Source organism: Gymnogyps californianus, chromosome 7 (genome assembly GCF_018139145.2).
Source record: "Gymnogyps californianus isolate 813 chromosome 7, ASM1813914v2, whole genome shotgun sequence".
In the NCBI taxonomy this organism is placed as follows: domain Eukaryota; kingdom Metazoa; phylum Chordata; class Aves; order Accipitriformes; family Cathartidae; genus Gymnogyps; species Gymnogyps californianus.
The window spans coordinates 29,208,482-29,227,129 of NC_059477.1; positions in this window are offsets into that span (position 1 = coordinate 29,208,482).

The window sequence follows — 18,648 nt, forward strand, 5'->3', positions numbered from 1 at the left end:
AACCTAAAATGTTGCGTCAGATAGATGGATGAGTCATCTTCAAAAGGTGCCGATATCTTCCCATTGTCTATGTGGAAGAACCTAGAGAAATAGAATAAGCCTGGACTTCAGATTTTTACAGGGTTAATGTTAAGAAAAGCAAGTTTCTGCATCCAGTTACAATACCCACAGTACATTTTTCTTTACACCTTCCAGTTAGCATCCTGTCTCTCTATCCACTCATTCCCATTGATGCTGGGCATCCTTTGTAGAAAGGCTGTACTCTGAACCACATGTTAACTCAAGGTCCACAAAGCTCTTTCATTGTAAGATTTTTTCCCTTTTCCCTATAAAATTTTATTAATTCCTGCATCTGCTCCAATTTTGCAACAACCTACTGAAAATATGACCAGAAGTAGACAGTTTTAATTTATCAGTCCCTTGGTATGATATATAAACCTAAAATCATCTCTTTATAGCTACTGCTTCCCAGTTTATAAATCCAAAGACCGTACTGTACTTTTATTTTTGGCTCAGCATCGTGTCAGAAATGGAAGGAGAGTTTCTTGCTTAGAGATTTTTTCCCAGGTATCTTTCCACACGCTCTATAGAATGGCTTCCAGTTATGGCAACAAGGTGTGAAACTCTGAATTTGTGTTTATTAAAATGTATTTTATCTGCTCCATCTTTGCCATCACTTGTAATTCTACCACACTTCATCTCAGGTCCCAGTTTTAGCAGCATTAATATTACATGCAACTTACTGACAAAATTACTGAATAACATTGGGCCTACCACTACTTCCAGCAGTGAGACAATTAGCCAATTCTTAATCAATTCAACATGTGCCCTTTTAACATTATGTAGTGCTAATTTTTTTTTCAGGATATTTTGCAGTCCTTAATCAAATGTCTCAGAAAAGTTTAAGAGTAGTTCATCTTTTCTATTACTCCTCAAACTTCTAAAGTCATCAGAGAAAATAAATTGTTTGAGAAGATTTATTTTCCATAAAATAACTTTGGTATTGAATACATTCCTAGGCCTTAACTGTTTTTTAATTGAATACCGTATCAGTTTTCCATTATTTTACATAGGATTGCTGGTAGACTAACGGTCCACAGCTACTCACATCAGTTACGTTCCCTTCCAGGCTTTTGGCTTTTCTCCAGGGATCAAAGTTAATGGCTAGCCAAAGATTTTCTCAACAAAACCTCCTGGGACTCCTGAGTGAATTCATCTGAGCTTGCTCTTTTAAAATATATTTTCCTTGTAGAGAAAGTTTGTTTCATTTTAAAGTTCTTAATTATTAGTGGACTGGGAGTTGCTTTAGTATTTTCACCTGCTAAAAGTGCATCCTCCTTCTTCCCAGATACTGAACACAAATATTTATTGAACACTTTTCCTTTTAATGTATTAATAATAACTACTTTATTAGCTGCAGGTGTAATAGTCTTACTCAAGGTTTAATATCTTTCCCCAATACGCTAAAAAAATCCTCTCTTTGTTTATCTAGTTCGATCAGCTCAAAACTATTTTCCTGGTATCTTTATCTTCCCTTATTAATGCCTTTAATTGCTCTGCCAGTTCAAGTAGATCATTTCCTCTTCTTTATCCTCTCTGGGCCAAATTAAAGTGTTCTGTTACATGGTTAGCCGAGACTCCTTTCTGAGGTTATCATCTCCCACTGAAACCCCCCTCATTGTTCATCTTCCTAATACTTTATTTTGGATACAAAGTTAACATGAAGTTAAAAGTATATCCCAGATAATATTTCCATTTGAAATTATCACATTTTTACAGTATTTACAGGAGCAAAATCAGCCATCATCCTAACAGGCAGTGAAGAGGGCATTAGAGCCATGTGGATGCTGCTGTAGGCCTCAGTACAGAGAACACCAGACACCAGTTGGAACTGATAAGGCTGGCAAACGGGCAAAACTCCCTTAGCTTTGCCAGCTCCTTACTAAAAAATATGCCTGATTTAACACAGGATGAAAACCTGAACACACTAACTAAATTCAGTGGATAATTTTTAATTAATATCAGGTTTTCCCCCTGAATATGACATATCATGTCAAATTTCTATGTCATACTCCCTAGCATCTTACTGTTATATTTCCAAGCTGTAAAGCCCGCAGATGGTCTGTAAATGTTCATGAGTTTCTTGCTCAAATTGTTTTTCTCATCTTCCTGTCTTCTCCTCTTGTAACACATTGGGCAAGACCTGTACCTTATAATTTCAGGAAAACTTCAGTTGTCTGCAGAAGGCAAATTATTTGTTGCTTTAGTTGTTTTTGCCAGATAGTTTTGAACAGTTTCTGTGTATAATCCCACAAATCTCTGTGTAATTTAAATGGGTTTATTTCTCTCTGCCTGGAATGGATTTCTGCTTCAAGATGCTCCTTCAGATGCTCATAGTTCACCTTGCGTGTTCCAAACATTGCTTTAATCTCTTTTTATTGACTACATATGTTCTTTGCATTTGTTTTGAGATGCTTCTGAAAAAGCTTTCATATGATCTTTTAATTCCCTTTAGTAGTGGTCTCTAACCTGGCATTCATAGATGACAAATTGCCAGTGAGGATTCTTTGCTATTGCTCACTCATAAGAATTTTGAAACCTACAGCTGAAGCCAACAGCAAGAACACAATCCAATACTGTCACTCTACATTACTTGTTCAGCATTGTTGAAAGTTGGGATCACTGCTTATAGAAAGCTTCCAAATACTCTTTTGATTAGTAATGACCAATTCTACTTTCTGCCAGCTACTTAAGCTATATTATCCATCTTTTTGTGATTTTTTTCTGGGAATTTTGTCTTCAGCCATAGCAGCTAAGGAAGGTTTCAATTTTTTGCATAGCTCACAAAGTATGCCGCTTTCATTGCTTTTTAAGACAATGATGTACTCTGATCTATTTGCTTTCTGATGTTGGAACCCTAATCTGTTTACTTAAATCTAGAACAAACTCTGTGATTGCAGGTTGTGAATTACCGTTTATATTGTGTGGACATCTGTAAAATGCTCGTGATAATTCAAATTTGTCTGAATCCATACATAGACAAAAATGAAAACAACCCAAGGAGCAACAGTATATTGTGAGGTCACATCAAGTCCTTTTGGTAAATTATGTTTAAGCTACAATATGCAGATACTCTCAAAAGAAAAAGACAAAACAAACCTGCTTCTTTCTAACATTTATGTTAGGTACAGATGAATTAAAATCTTTTGTGAGCTTAGCTAACTCTGTGCCTTCAGGTAGCAAACTTGAAAGGAAAAGTGATAGAAACATTAGATGTTCCTAAAATAAATTGCATTTTTGGAAAATCTGAAGTACTAAACTGCTCATTGTTATTGCAAATGATCTGACATGCCTTTTCTGTTTCACAAACAATTGACTCTTTCCACTAAAGTCAGTCTTTGTTTAAATCTGGGGGCAGTAGGAAACACAGAATTATTTGATAAATACTAATGCTCATTGCATCTGCTAATGAATTACAAAGAAAGGAAAAGCTTGGGTCTTCATTTTGTTCCTCCAACTTTGCAATGCAGTTGAATGACATAAGCAATGGTGTAACACTGAATTAATCTCAATAAAGCAAGCCAAAAAAGAAAACACTCAGTTTCTGAGGGTTTTATTATTCTTATTAAAATTATTATTTAACTTAGTTTTGAATAAAGATAAACAAATTTGAAAATACTTATTCAGGAAACAGGCATATATGTACTGCAAGATCTGCAGCTGCTCAGTGGAATTAATGGTCTTCTCAGGATCAGTCCAATCGTTTGCAGTTCTGGTTTGACCCAGGTTTCCAGGGCTTCCTAAATCCTGACTTCATATGCAAGAGCCCAGAGGCCTATGTCTGTCTGCTTGCTCCAAGATGCACTGCATTCTTGGGTTAAAGCAGATCCACAGGAAACCTGCCTCAGGTTTGGCAAGACACCTGAAAGTCAAAGATGACTCAACAAATTCTCACATTTTTACCTTTGCTAGAAAACATCTTACTAACTGCTCTGGTGAATGAGATTAATAACTTGCATTTAAGCTTCAATTTAGATTCACTTCAGTCTTAAGGAAAAAATATTTAATTTAAAAATACAATTGCTGATAAATGTATATGTAATGTACAAAATGCAGATGAGAATTACTCAGAAATAGCATGAATTTCTGTGGGAAATGTCAGCAAGAACAATTTTTTCAACCACTTTTTAATCTTTCTGCAGAACTTTTTCAGTTTCTGCACGCCTACACAAAATAAGCAACCAAAAAATATAATATGCGTGTATAGATAATTCATTGAATTAAATGAGGAAATACAAAGCAGAACCAAAGTTTTCTATGGAGAAATAACTATATAAAAATGCAGTTTTAAATTTAAAAGAAAATGTTCAGTCCAGAACTCCTACTAGCTCTAACTCAGGTGATCTTCATCGTCTTTTTACTTTTGAAATTAATACCCGCTATGGGATAGGTTCTTAGCAGTGTCAAATTCAGAGAAAAGAAAGATGCCTGTGAGTCACTTCTCCATTCCCATGATCTAGTCTTTAAAAAGTGAAATGTTGCCGGCATTTGTGGTAGAGGTTCTCAGAGGAACCACTTGCTTGTAGAGGGGACCAGCTGAATTACAGTGTGCACTGACTACTCTTCATTTTCAGCAATGAGGAAAAGGAAGCCCCAGTGCAGGCACAGTAATTCTGGCTTATTCCTTCATTATCGTTTTTGAAACAGCTTTAAATACTGCTGAGTGATTGGGCAGGACTACAGCAGCACTTCTCCCTCTTTGGCTCACAAATCCACACATCCTTGTGTTGCCAAGAGATCTGTCACTGCAGTGAGTCTCTCAGGGACAGCAACAGGCAAAGCTAAACTAATTCATGGGCTTTCCTCTGGAAGTCAGGTCTTCTGACCCAAGCCGGTGAAGGTAGCTGTCCTGGTTTTGGCTGGGATAGTTAATTTTCTTCCTAGTAGCTGGTATAATGTTGTGTTTTGGATTTAGTATGAGAATAAAGTTGATAACACACTGATGGTTTTAAATCAATTATTAAACTGTTCTTATCTCAATCCATGAGTTTTACTTGTTTTCAATTCTCCTCCCCATCCCACCAGGGGGTGGGGAGGAGTGAGCGAGCAGCTGCGTGGTGCTTAGTTGCCAGCTGGGGATGAACCACGACAGTAACAAAGAAGAACTCCGTATTTCAGCCATTGTAAACTCTGAAGCTTTCACTGTGGCTTTTGAAAGCCTCACATATATTTTTCATTTTAGCTAGAGCAAGGGTAGTACTCAAGTTCAGAGCATCATCTAGTGGACCTGACAGTCTCCCCTCTGGCCATCCTCTGCCTCCAGAGCATAGATATATGACCAAAGCTCAGTGGTGAAGTGTCAAATGCTTCCTTCCTGTCAGATGAGTGCAGAACTTGGAACAAGGTGGCCTAAGAGCAGAGGCTTGAAGGTTAACCTTGTGGATGGTGGGTGAATCCAGTCTTGAAAGCAAGTCCACTTCCAGGCTTACACAGCATGAAAGATAGAGTCAGTGGTAGAGTCCCGGAGGGAGTCTGCACCTCAACACAGCCTGCTGCAGAGAACAAGATGTGATTTAAATGGGACAGAGTGGGAAAATCCTGGCATGTTTCAACACTGTGCCTCTGGGTTACTCTAGGAGGACAGGAAATGGGAACTTTTTATACATGATCCCTTGCTCAGGGCTGCGCCTGGAGTTGCAATCTAGCTCTTAGAGCAGCAGCTACAAAATGTAGTGATGACTCCTGCCAGGATAATTACATACCTCTGGTGTCACATCTTTCAACAAGCAAAGTAATACAGAGGAACTGGGAACCTTAATGTGCAATATCATGTCATTGCTTCTTTAGGAAGAGGAGGGGGGATAAATGAGGGGGAGATTGTATTTCAGACATACGGTATGTGCACAAAGGCTACCAGGTCCTGCAGGGAATCCTAAAAACAATTTTATTCTGTCTGAAAAGCTCAGGGGTCTGGTTAGACCTCAATGACATTTTCATTTTCCTGGTGGGAAAATAAAATGTCCCCAGCAGCGTAAACTCACACTCTTAATAAGTAACAGGCTTTTTAAAGCACAATGTTATATGATGACATTTTATGCAGAGATCTAACTCATAAACTCAGAGAGCAAAGAAGGATAAAGAAAATGACAAGCTAGATACAGCATACATTAATATATGGCGGCAGTAAAAATCACAAAGGATGGATTGGCCCCTTACACAGAGGGGTAAACACGGAAAAACTCTGTTGCAACCAATAGGAGTATGTCAGTTTAGTGCTGGTGGGAAATGAGATCTGAATCAAGCCTCAATAGCTCAAAAATTACTTGTCCATAAACGCTATCGTTTAATACAAAGGCAAGAAACTATCAATGTCTGAACAGCTGTAAACATATGTTATTCAGCTGCTATGATCAATGCAGTCATTAGCAACTTAAGCAGTTCTTGCTCTCAATGTAAAATCATTTCTCCTTGCTACATATCTATCACCTGGAGATCTAAAAGAGAGCTGGGTGAAGGGAGGTAGCAAGCATTCAAAAAAATCTAAAGGAAAAGTCCCTGTAAACATTTTAAACAAGAAAGCACTAGATTGCAATCCTTAGCTTAGCTCTATTTCTCTTCAGGCTAGTACAGCTATGTGTTATACTCAAAATCAGTATGAGTGTGGGTAATGAAGACCTTAGTTGTTGTAGTGGTTTAACCCCAGCTGGCAACTAAGCACCACACAGCCGCTCACTCACTCCCCCCACGGCAGGATGGGGGAGAGAATCGGAAGAGTAAAAGTGAGAAAACTCATGGGTTGAGATAAAGACAGTTTAACAGGTAAAGCAAAAGCTGTGCGCACAAGCAAAGCAAAACAAGGAATTCATTCACCACTTCCCATCGGCAGGCAGGTGTTCAGCCATCCCCAGGAAAGCAGGGCTCCATCACACGTAACGGTTACTTGGGAAGACAAATGCCATCACTCCGAACGTCCCCCCCTTCCTTCTTCTTCCCCCAGCTTGATATGCTGAGCATGACATCGTATGGTATGGAATATCCCTTTGGTCAGTTGGGGTCAGCTGTCCCGGCTGTGTCCCCTCCCAACTTCTTGTGCACCCCCAGCCTACTTGCTGGTGGGGTGGGGTGAGAAGCAGAAAAGGCCTTGACTCTGTGTAAGCACTGCTCAGCAATAACAAAAACATCCCTGTATTATCAACACTGTTTTCAGCACAAATCCAAAACATAGCCCATACTGGCTACTATGAAGAAAATTAACTCTACCCCAGCCAAAACCAGCACAGTTGTGTAGTGAATAGAACATTTATGTATCATCCCCTTGTAGTGCTTTGAATTGCAAGATTCTAGTTCAATTTGGGGACTGGGTGTTTTCATACAGCTAAAACCCTAATACATATACAGAGATGTGTGTGTTTATATGTATGATATGTATCACACACATGTATATTTCAAACAAAATGTACCTCTAAGTAAACTCATTTAACTTTGAATCTAACACTGGAGGTCGTCTCAACACACTCCACCCTGCTTAAAGCAAGGCCAGCTTCACAGCTTCCTACCTAATTTATTTAGTGGATCTATGATTTCTTTCTATATATATATATAATTTCTTATATGTATATTTGTATGTATGTAAAACAAATAGAATATACTGCTTTTAAAGGGCAGGTCTGGCCTGGATCTTGGAAATGCAGCACAGAGACAGAAGACCAAAATGCATAACAGGTCTCTGGAAAGACTCTGGAGGAAGAACCACATGTCAGCACAGCAATGGTGGGACACTGCTTCCATTCACCGGTGAGAAGTAGAAGGAAACTGCCCTATTGCAATATCCCAATACTTCTTTCTTGATGTTTTCACAATTACAATTAAATATATAACTTGGAGAAGATGCTGATTATTCTTAAACAATGGGATGAATACAGAAATTAGTTCATAAGCTCAGAAGACTAGAAATGGAAAATGCAAAGCAAGACCTCAATTGAAAAGTTTCTTTGGCACCAGAATACCTTCTTTGATCCACAGCTCCTCATCTTGTTCAAGCTATTCATCAAATAGGAGTAGCAGAACGGATCACACAACATCTCTCTGTTGGTCAGCATTATGTTTAAATGACCAATATCCATTTAGCTCTGACTGAGAAGTCACTAGCATTTTTAAAGGCATCAACAGCCCTCACCTTCTACAATTAACCCCGGAAGTAGCACTCGGATCTGAAGCTTTGACACTGAAGCAAAATAAAAGTTTGAATTTCCAATATTTGTTCCACAGTTCCTATATCTTGTGAGCTGGGCAGACACACTCTATCCTCTGACATAGTGTAAATCAGACGGTGTTAGTTTCTTTACTTATTAGGTAACTTAGTCCAGGTTTTGGCTTCTCTGCTGAATATTCACATTTCATTTGATTCCATTTTAGTTTAATGTAGTACCAAAAAATAACTATGGCTTTGAATATTTTGCTGAATCCCAGCTTCAACTGCTGTTGCAATAATGCATTTGCTTGCAGCCTACCATGCAGTTACTGGATATGTGCTAGCAATACAGGAAATCCAGGACTGGTTACGGTCTTTAACAAAACAGGGGCACAAAGCTGGAGCTTGAGCTGTGTGAGAGTTCAAGTGTTTTGCTGTATACTTTCCAAGGATTTCTTCTCCTCATTTGGTTTCCTCCTTTGCATTTTTAGTGACACCTTTTTAAGGGCAGAGGGCTGTATTTTATTTCTTTTTATGTACGGTCATGATTCCAAGGGCATTTTTCATAAGAGCATTTCACACCCATCCTGTGCCGCCTCCTCTCCAACTTTATGCACATTTATTCTCACCCCTGCACCACCCATTCTTTATGCTGTTATATACATATTATATAGATGTTTTTGGAGGCTGGCAGGGAACCAGTCTAAGAGACTTATCCATGTTAAAAATAGTCTTCCCACTTTTTTTTTTTTTTTTTAAGGCTTAGTTTTATCTTGGGTCAATTCCATGATTCACTTCTCTGCCTGGTCCCATACAAAGTTGCTGTGGTGCAGCTAAAGAGGAGATGTGGGAACAGGAACACAGGGTAGCTGAGGACAGAAACTATTGCCGTTAGCACTACTTTCCAGGGACATGTCCATAAACCCATTTCTGGGAGACAGCCCCTTCTCTTCCCTGTTTCTGAAGGTTCGTTCTGATCCAGAACTGAATGATTAGGGGTAGACTTGTAACTGACTGACATGAGAGGTTCAAGGTCAGGGCCAAATCTGACTTTTTAAGTTTATGACACATCAAGAATTGAGGATGTGAATGTGGTTGCAACGGAAGTAAATCAATTGACAGAGTGGTGGAGAGAACCCACTCATCATCCATGGAAGGCAGGTGATCCACAGAGCAGGCAGAGCAGGAATGCTTACCCTGAAGGATTTATGGTGCCTGCTAGACTTTGGCCTGGAGAGGGTAGAACTAGCTCAAGGCATCAGAGAAAGGTTTTTTTATACCATTACTTGTTCTTGTCACCCAAGGACATCAAGGGAAAGATTGGCAGACAATCAGGAGAGGTTTTTGACAGGCAAAAAGACAGATGATGGTTGGAGAGGCCTAATATGGATATTCTTTGCAATAAACTTAAAATAAACCACAAGAAAAGGATAGTCTAGATAAATTCAGACATCCTGGAATGGCCACACATTCTTACTGTATACACATGTCAACTTGTGATTTGCTTCACATATAATTAACAAACATTTTAAATACTGTGTAGCTTTTTTAGAGAGGTAAAATGAAAGATGCTCCCAATTTCCTTATTAAGCCACTGCAAATTTCTCTGCACTAAATGTTAATGCACGCAGTGTTTACAATACCAGAAGGCTCAAAGTGCATGCAAGGAAAGAGATCAGAAAATATACACGGAATTTTTTGCAAAATGACTCATAAATAAATTATTCTGATTGAATCGTTGTGACTTGAACGTTTAATCCTTCAATCTATTTTCATTTGGGAAAAATTCTTGAGCAAGCCGCGGGTGATAATATCAAGGTTTGAGTCTAGGGATGCTAAGGTTTTCTCACCTCACTCAGACTATTAAAAAGGTAATTATTTGTTGCAGGTTTGGCTCAATTCATTGCATATATCTGTTCAGAATTGTCTTTTTTACAACTACAGGAGTCATACATTTCTTATGCTGGTGTGACAGTGGCACAAATGCAATGATTGTAAGGGAGTGATTTCTGGGCTGTGTCACTGTAAGTAAGACCTCACTTCATCTCAGAGCTTGCTCAAGAATTCTTACTTCAAGCTTTTTGCAATTATTTTCTACAAAAAAAGGAATACACTAGAAGCCTAGTGGCTTGTTTTCATCCTTTTAGTAACAACAAAGGCATTCTCCTGTGTTACCTACAAAACTGCAACATAGCAATCAAACCTTTTTTATTTATATCAAATCTTCATAAGCATGCCTTCCATTCTTTTGTTGATGTTGCTGGTGTGATTGTGTGTAGTGAACTTACTCTCCTTTGGCTGAAAAAGCCCCTGAAGTCCTGTAAGTTATAGATGTATGGTATTGCAGCTACCTCATTTAGTTTCAATGTTGGATTAAGTGTATAAACCAAAGGGCCAGGCTTATAGCCCTAGCTAGACTTTATATACATATGACCTGGCATGCAGAGATTTGGCTGACCTATGCAGAAGATAAAACACCAATAAGCAGTATGCACACATATGTGTTCATGCACATGTTATATACAATGAGAGGATAATAGGAATCTTTGTTTGCAGTAAGCTAAACAAATTCATTTAACAGTGAATCCAAACTTAAAACTTATTCTACTTCTAAATTGCAGGCAAAATGTTATACTTGGCCCTACAGCCCTCATCCCACTGGACTTCCATTAGCAGAACCATTACAATACTCAGCTGAGAAAGTTTTAGAATAAAGTCCTTATCTGGTAGCACTTCCTCTATCAAGAACCTCCTTACCCACTAATCAGGCTAAGGGAAAAATGACTTCTCAGTTCTACGAATTAGTTCTACCACATTTGTCTTCTATTAATTCTCTTTCTAAAACAGTGGTGATTTCAGCTGACATCAGCATGCACTTCTTAGGAGAACTGCATTCTCTCCTGCCGCATGGACCTCAGAGTCCTTAAATAACAACACAGAACAAATAGCAAACTCTGCTATAAACCACAGACAAGAGTCCTGGGAATACACCACAAGGTGGACATATTAAAGCATTTGTACAGTTTATAAAGCCAGTATTAGGTGGAGAGAGAAATTAAGAAGTACAAGCAAAGAAGAAAGGATATTTTAAAAATGGGATTTGAAAAATCTTGAGGTTAAATGAAGTGGAGAAATGTTGCTTGAAGTACCATATTTTGTTTAATCTACTGAACACATTCTCCTTCTGTAGCTGCTGTGAAAATGTGTGCCTATGGATGGTCACACACACACTTAAGTGTGTGTGCACAAATACACAGCAGTACATACAAATACTTCACAAATATAAATACACGTGCACATGGAAAGTGAAAGCAAACTGAAACCCCATCACCAAGCCATAAAATGTCAGAGATATTACATAAAATTAACCATCCATGTTCTGAAGCCCTTGCCCTGCAAAAGGAGTTTTAACTAAATAAGAATATCACAGTTTCATGCCAACTGCATAATACTGATACTTGCAAAAAGTAATTTGAAAATCTTGATAGAAGGGCATAGAGGTTAGAGTGTCTTTTGAAAGTGCTTCTGTTACATTTACGGATAGGAAAACTGAATACCTCAAAATCTTCAGCATGTTCATCTTCTCAATAGCTTCTGACAAAAAGGGGTGCAGGTTCACCACATACAAATAAAAGAAGAAGCAGAGGACACAGCCAGGTCTAAATTGATTACCTGAGCCAAGTTTCAGGTCACCTACAAGCCACCAAAGCCTGTAAGCAGTATCTCCTAATCAAATCAATTCAGCTGAGCTTCTGGGGATGAAGCTTGCTTTCCCACCACACTCGTAATTTTTCAAACTTAACATCGTGCTTCAAACTTTCAAGCGAAGGAATTCTGCCCGCAGCAATTTTGGGTGAACAATCCCATAACACCTTTCTGACTTCCAGAGCACAGGCCTCCTCCTCTAGTTGTCCCTAAGCACAGACAGTCCCAGAAGGACAAACAACGCATCTGCAAATAAGTTCCTAGAAAGACTTTCCATTTTACACATTCCAACAGAGCCTGGATACATCCTAATGTGCTCAAGAAATGCGTAACTGAAGATGGGCAGCCTTGGCAGGGACTGATTGATATGATGGCACGGTGAAAGTATAGCAGAAATGGGCACTGCTACTTGATTCATTTTTTAGTGCGGCCTGGTTGGCTGAAAGCAGTGCACTACTTCTAGCTATTCCAGATGCTGTATACCATCTTTGTAACTGAGGGCAGTGAAGGGACACAATATTCCACCCAGATATCTATTTTGGCCTGAATAGCCTAAAGCCAGATTACCTTTCTATGCTTCTTGTTTACATTTCTGTATATTAGAGTCTAGTGGTCGTTAGTGGCTGCTTTTTGATTTTGCTGCTTTCTGTACTGCTGTACCGCTTATCATCTTACTCTGCTGTGACTGGGAACATTTTGAAAGCGGCAATGGCGATGCACCTGGGCTGGCAGATGGCCAGGGCATCGCTGCTGTTTCTGTGCTGCTGTACTGGACAGGCTGGAACTCCAGTGTGAACTCGAGTTGAAGGGACTGTGACCTGTGGGTGAGTCCATGTGGGAGCAGGACACCCCAAAGCATCTGTGGCCGTGGTTATGTCTGTGCCGCAGCAGGTATAGCTCTGAAGGGATTGTGACCCAAGGATAAGTCCACACTGGAGAAGGTACACCTCGAAGCATCTGTGCCTGTGGATAAGTCCATGCTGCAGCAGGTACACCTTGAAGCATCAGTGGCTGTGCATGAGGTCATGCTGGAGCACCTCAAAGCATGTGGCCATGGATAAGCCCCTGACAGAGCAGGTACACCCTTGGAGGGACTGCAGCCATGGGTAAGGCCATGTTGGAGCAAGTTTACTTCTGAAGGCACTGTGGCTGTGGGTAAGGCCACGCTGGAGCAGGTATATCTCTGAAGGCATTGTGGCTCATGGAGAAGGCCACGCTGGAACAGGTGCACCTCAAAGCGACTGTGGCGGTGGATAAATCTATGCTGCAGCAGGTATACCCCTGGAGAGACTGTGGCTCATAGATAAGGCTCCACTTGGAGCAGGTACACCCCTATGGGACTGCAGTCTGTGGATAAGTCCAAGCTGGAGCAGGGGCAAGGGGAGGAGTTCATTGCAATGTTAAGCCCGATAGTCTGGTCCAAAGGGACCAGGGGTGGAGATTGTAATGGAAATACCTTTAAATTGTTGTAACCCGGGATTTGAGTTTCATGTTATGGAAATTACTACAGCAGGAACCCGTTGTTGCTAGCCAGGCTAGAAGCAAGGGGAGGAATTCATTGCAACGTTAAACCCTATAACCTGGCCGAAGGGACCAGGGGTGGAGATTGTAATGGAAATACCTTTAAACTGTTGTAACCCATGATGTCAGTTGCATGTTACAGGAATTACTGTAGCAGGAACCACCCAAACCAGCGGAGGGCAAGTTTTACAAGAAGCAGTGCAAGTGCAGCAGCAACCCAACCTGAGCTGGCTTTGGTGCCCAATAACTCCACGCAACACATCACCTCTACTGTCCTGAGTGACCACCATAACAGATGGAGCCCAAAGTCATGGACTAAATGAACTCAGTGGACATTTTGTGGACATTTGTGGACATTTTAAAGACAATTTATAGGGATGGTCCATAGACTACGGGAATGATATCTGTGTACTATATCAAAGGATGGGAAGGGTGGCAGGGGTTAATGAGGATGTATTGGATAGTGTGGGACCTGAGCATGATGTAAATGGTATGGAATAAGGGGTGGAGAATGTGCTGGTTTTGGCTGGGGTAGAGTTAATTTTCTTCATAGTAGCCAGTATGGGGCTATGTTTTGGATTTGTGCTGAAAACAGTGTTGATAATGCAGGGATGTATTTGTTATTGCTGAGCAGTGCTGACACAGAGGCAAGGCCTTTTCTGCTTCTCACACCACCCCACCAGCAAGTAGGCTGGGGGTGCACAAGAAGTTGGGAGGGGACACAGCTGGGACAGCTGACCCCAACTGACCAAAGGGATATTCCATACCATATGACGTCATGCTCAGCATATAAAGCTGGGGGAAGAAGAAGGAAAGGGGGAGACAGTCAGAGTGATGGTGTTTGTCTTCCCAAGTAACCGTTATGTGTGATGGAGCCCTGCTTTCCTGGGGATGGCTGAACACCTGCCTGCCGATGGGAAGTGGTGAATGAATTCCTTGTTTTGCTTTGCTTGCGTGCGCGTCTTTTGCTTTACTTATTAAAGTGTCTTTATCTCAACCCATGAGTTTTCTCACTTTTACTCTTCCAATTCTCTTCCCCATCCCAATCGGGGGGAATAAGTGAGAGGCTGTGTGGTGTTTAGCTGCTGGCTGGGATAAGAACACGACAATTTTGTATTAAGCAGATCCTCTTTTCCACCCCCCCGCATATGACTCCACTTTCTCACTGCTAGCACAGACAGAACAAGCAAGAAAATAAGGTTTCATTATGACTCTTTCTAAGCCACAACTGGATGTACTGATTCTTGGGACTCCACGGGCAGTTGGTGCTGCTTCTTCATCAGAGCATCTTGTAGTGTTACTGTCTAGCCCAATAAGACGCTCATATTAAATACTCTTATTGGTTTAGTGAGCTAGGTAAAACCTAGCGATCTTTTTTATCAGAGCTGTTTGGTGCTCCACAAAAGCTGGCTGTAAAAATCTACACTGCTTAGATAACTGGCTATCAGTTTTGACCTTCAGAGGTGAGGTTATAGAAAACAGTGTAAATATTAAAATTAGAGGTGAGGCTGAACTGCAAAGTTCATACTCAGATCTCATATCAAACTCACCCAACACTTGAGTGCATTGGGAATGACTGATTTGGTTTGGGACCATCTCTAATTAAAAAAATATATGTATCTAATAATCTCACATCGTTCCCACTGCTATTTTTGCTATGTACCTTGCCTTAGGTCTCTCTCACTTATTTCAGAAACCTGAGTCATACATTTGGGCTTTGGAGAATTGAGAGTTACAGTACGGGTAACTCTAGCTCATAATGAATATATAGTATCCTTAGGAGAGTCCATGCACAAGCAAAGAGCAAGAGAGAAGAAAAATACAGCTGCAGTGAGAATCTACACAAAAGCTGGCAGACAAAAAATACAACTAAAGTGAGCAACTCTCTCTGTAGCTAGGAGGCAGAGAAAATGCAGCCAAGACGTGCTCGTGGATAAGCAGTGGAAGAAACAACAATAAGCTGGAAAGGGGCATTAGAGAGGCATGAATGAGGTGACTAATTTATTCAAGAAGACAGGTACCTATTTCTACCCATGTGAATCTGCTGTGTGCCCATCACTTTGGATCTGTGTGCTTCTCCCCCCGCTTTGAATCAAGAACTAACTCCCTCACCATGGACCCGCAGCAGGGCTCTGACTTCTTGTGGGCCTGCAATGTTATGATAACACTAGGTAAAACCAAAAAAAAAAAATTCTGGCATATATAATGCAAGTCCAGAGTTATGACCCAAGGTGATAGCACAGAGTAACACTATTTTAGTCAGTGGAAGGACAGTTAGGGAGCTAAACCACCACATAACGTAAAACCCCATGAGCATGAAATCAATTGAGTTCATTAGAAACATTGCGTTTCACCAATCTTTGCTGATGATAAATTATCTACTGCCTGTCAATAGCCAGAGACCAAGCTGGGTAACAGAATCCATGACAGAGTAATTTTTCTTATCATCTGACAGTTCATCTAGGTTTGAGGAAACAATTCCAATAATATGTGGAGCTTCACAAACATACTAAAAACTTCAGTTAAGAGTTTCATCTTTAGCCATCATGGCTAATTCTTTTCTTTTCTACCCTACAGCCAATAGTTACATTCATATCACATGAGGCAGAATATCAAAATCAGTCCAGCCTAAAATGGTAAGATTCACAGTTAGGATTACCACAAGCCAGACCTTTCCCTGATCAAAAAACTCCATTTATTTAACAGAACAGATTCACATCAGGTCAGGATCTTCCCTGGTAATTATTTTTATGTTATCTGAAAAGCTGAAAATATCACTAAAAAAGTTCTCAATAAGGATGTTTTGGTGTCTTCAGGAAAAGGCAATTTACGTTTGAGGAGAGTGAATTGGTCAGAAAATTGATTTATTTTTCCTACAATGTTGAGATTAGTTTTTTACATTTCCCATAGCACACTGATTTTTTGTGTAAACGATCCCAAAAGGATTTCAGTTTTCTAAGAGAAAACAAAAACTTCCTAAATGAAGTATGTGCATTCTGAAAACACATCATAATTTTTTAAAAAACTACTTCCCCTTAAAAAAATTGATAAGAAATTTTCAAACCAATCCTACTGCTATGTAAAGAGAGCCGGTAGTTGGTAGGCAGCTTCTTGGAGTTTTTTCTATACACGGTGCAGTGTGTAAATGATCAAAAACAATTTGTAAGAGGGAAGCAATTCATGATTAGCTTACTGTAACACAAACTGATGATAGATGAAAGGAGGAGAATGTATAGTATAAGTAATAGGGGCCATAAAAAGAGTAAAAAATAATAATAACTAAAGACGCTGACTTTCAGTGGAGATAATTTGTGTAGACACGCAAGAAGTGTTCACTGAAATCAATGGAATGAGGCAACAGAGGTAAAGGACACAGAGGAGAAATGGAAAGTGTTCCTAGGTAAATTAATGTATACCCAAAAGGCTGTGAGCTACCTAACAATAAATATGTTTAGAGTGAGGGGAAAGAAGCAAATGGATGACCTATGTAGTGAAAAGAGTACTCAAATGTAAAGAAGAAGCACATGCAATTAGTAAAATAACAGATCCAGAGGAAGGAGATGATGATTATAAATGTTCAGGACTTCTACTCACTAAGATTATTAAAAGATGGTGGGAACATGCTGATTGTTACATATGCATATTCAAGCAGGAAAGGGGAAACAGGGAAGAGGAGGAGGAGAAAAGCATTGATCTGAGTGAGAAGAATGGTGTCAAGTGACTGAAATGTGCCCAGTGTTTGCTGCCAGTTTATTGTTGCTGCAGTATTTGGCTTTTTAATACTGTTGATGGTGTTGAGGAAACTGATCTCACGTAGAACAGATTTAAAAAGTGGTAAACTGTTATTTTGTCCTGTAAAATATTAGAGACCCTCAAGAACATACCACAGACATAGGCGTGTTGTTAGGAACAATTTAAACTGGAGGACACTTCTGTACATCCCGTTTCTGCTCTCCCATTCCTGCACGGTTTCAGCAATGGCTGTGAGGCAAGGGTGCAAAGGAAATCAATGGGAAAAGTCATGCCATTTTCAATGAGGTCAGGGGTTGTAAACATCAACAGTTAATATTTTCCAGTCATGCCAGATTATGCTAATTTTTTTGACACTAAAATTGTAATGATGCTTCTGCACAGAATATCTCTGCCATACCAAATGTATGGGCAGTGGGAGCCATGTAGCTCTTATGCGAGGACTGGAGTCTTAGCTTTGTTGGATGGTACCTTAAAGGGATATATTTGCTATCTCTATTGGCAAGTTACCTGAGCTTGCAGGCCCAGAAGCTGAGCAGAAACTGATCTGAAAGGCATTTCTGTAAGCAGTTTGATGTCAGTGTTTATGAAATGTGTTATTTTTTTTCTTTTTCACCTTAGGAATCTAATCTTTCTGTGTTAGGAAGGGAAAAAAAAGACAGTCTAAGCCCTTTAGGAGAAATTAAAATATTAGAAATAAAAAAATAAAATAATTTCTGGATGTGTTAAGAGATATAAAAGAATTTAGGACCAAAAAGAATCAATAGATATTATTCTACTTCTGTGTTAGAAACTAATGCCACTTCAAGGCTACATTGTGAAGATCTGGCTACCTTACTACAGAAAAGAGTGCTGGTAGACAAAGAGGAAGTAACATTGATGATAGGAATCAAAATGAAAGGGGATCAAACCTTTTCATTAATCAACAGAAAGTTAGGTAAAAGGTATCTGAATTCTCCTGTCCAGTCACAAGTGTTTGGAAGATTTTGTACAGAAAAAAAAACGTAACAGAGATTATAACTTAGATAAATGATAGAAGTTTACGGAGCTGAACACCATTCAGAATTAGAGAGGACACTGCTGAGCTAAACAAACAAGTGTGAGATTGAACACCATGTGTGTTCATAACAAATGATGAATTAAATGAAATATGGTCTCTAAGAGCTGGCTGTACAGTGCAGATTTCATGATATGTCTGACAAGGTCACACAAAACGTCTGTGGTAGAACAGCAGGCATTCTGCTTCTCTGCATCCTGTTAGCCACGAGTCCAACAAGCAGTTTACACAGGTTTTGGGTCAGCCTCTCCCCAGTATCACACACACATTCCAGAGCATTTCAAGGCACAGTATGTGAACTACTCTCCTGTGCACAACTCTCCTGCCCTGACTTCACCTATCTGGCAAGCCTTTTCTTTTTCTCTCATCTGCTCACTCTCATTGTTCCTGGTCACTCAGTGCTATGGAGGAGATAGCTATCTAC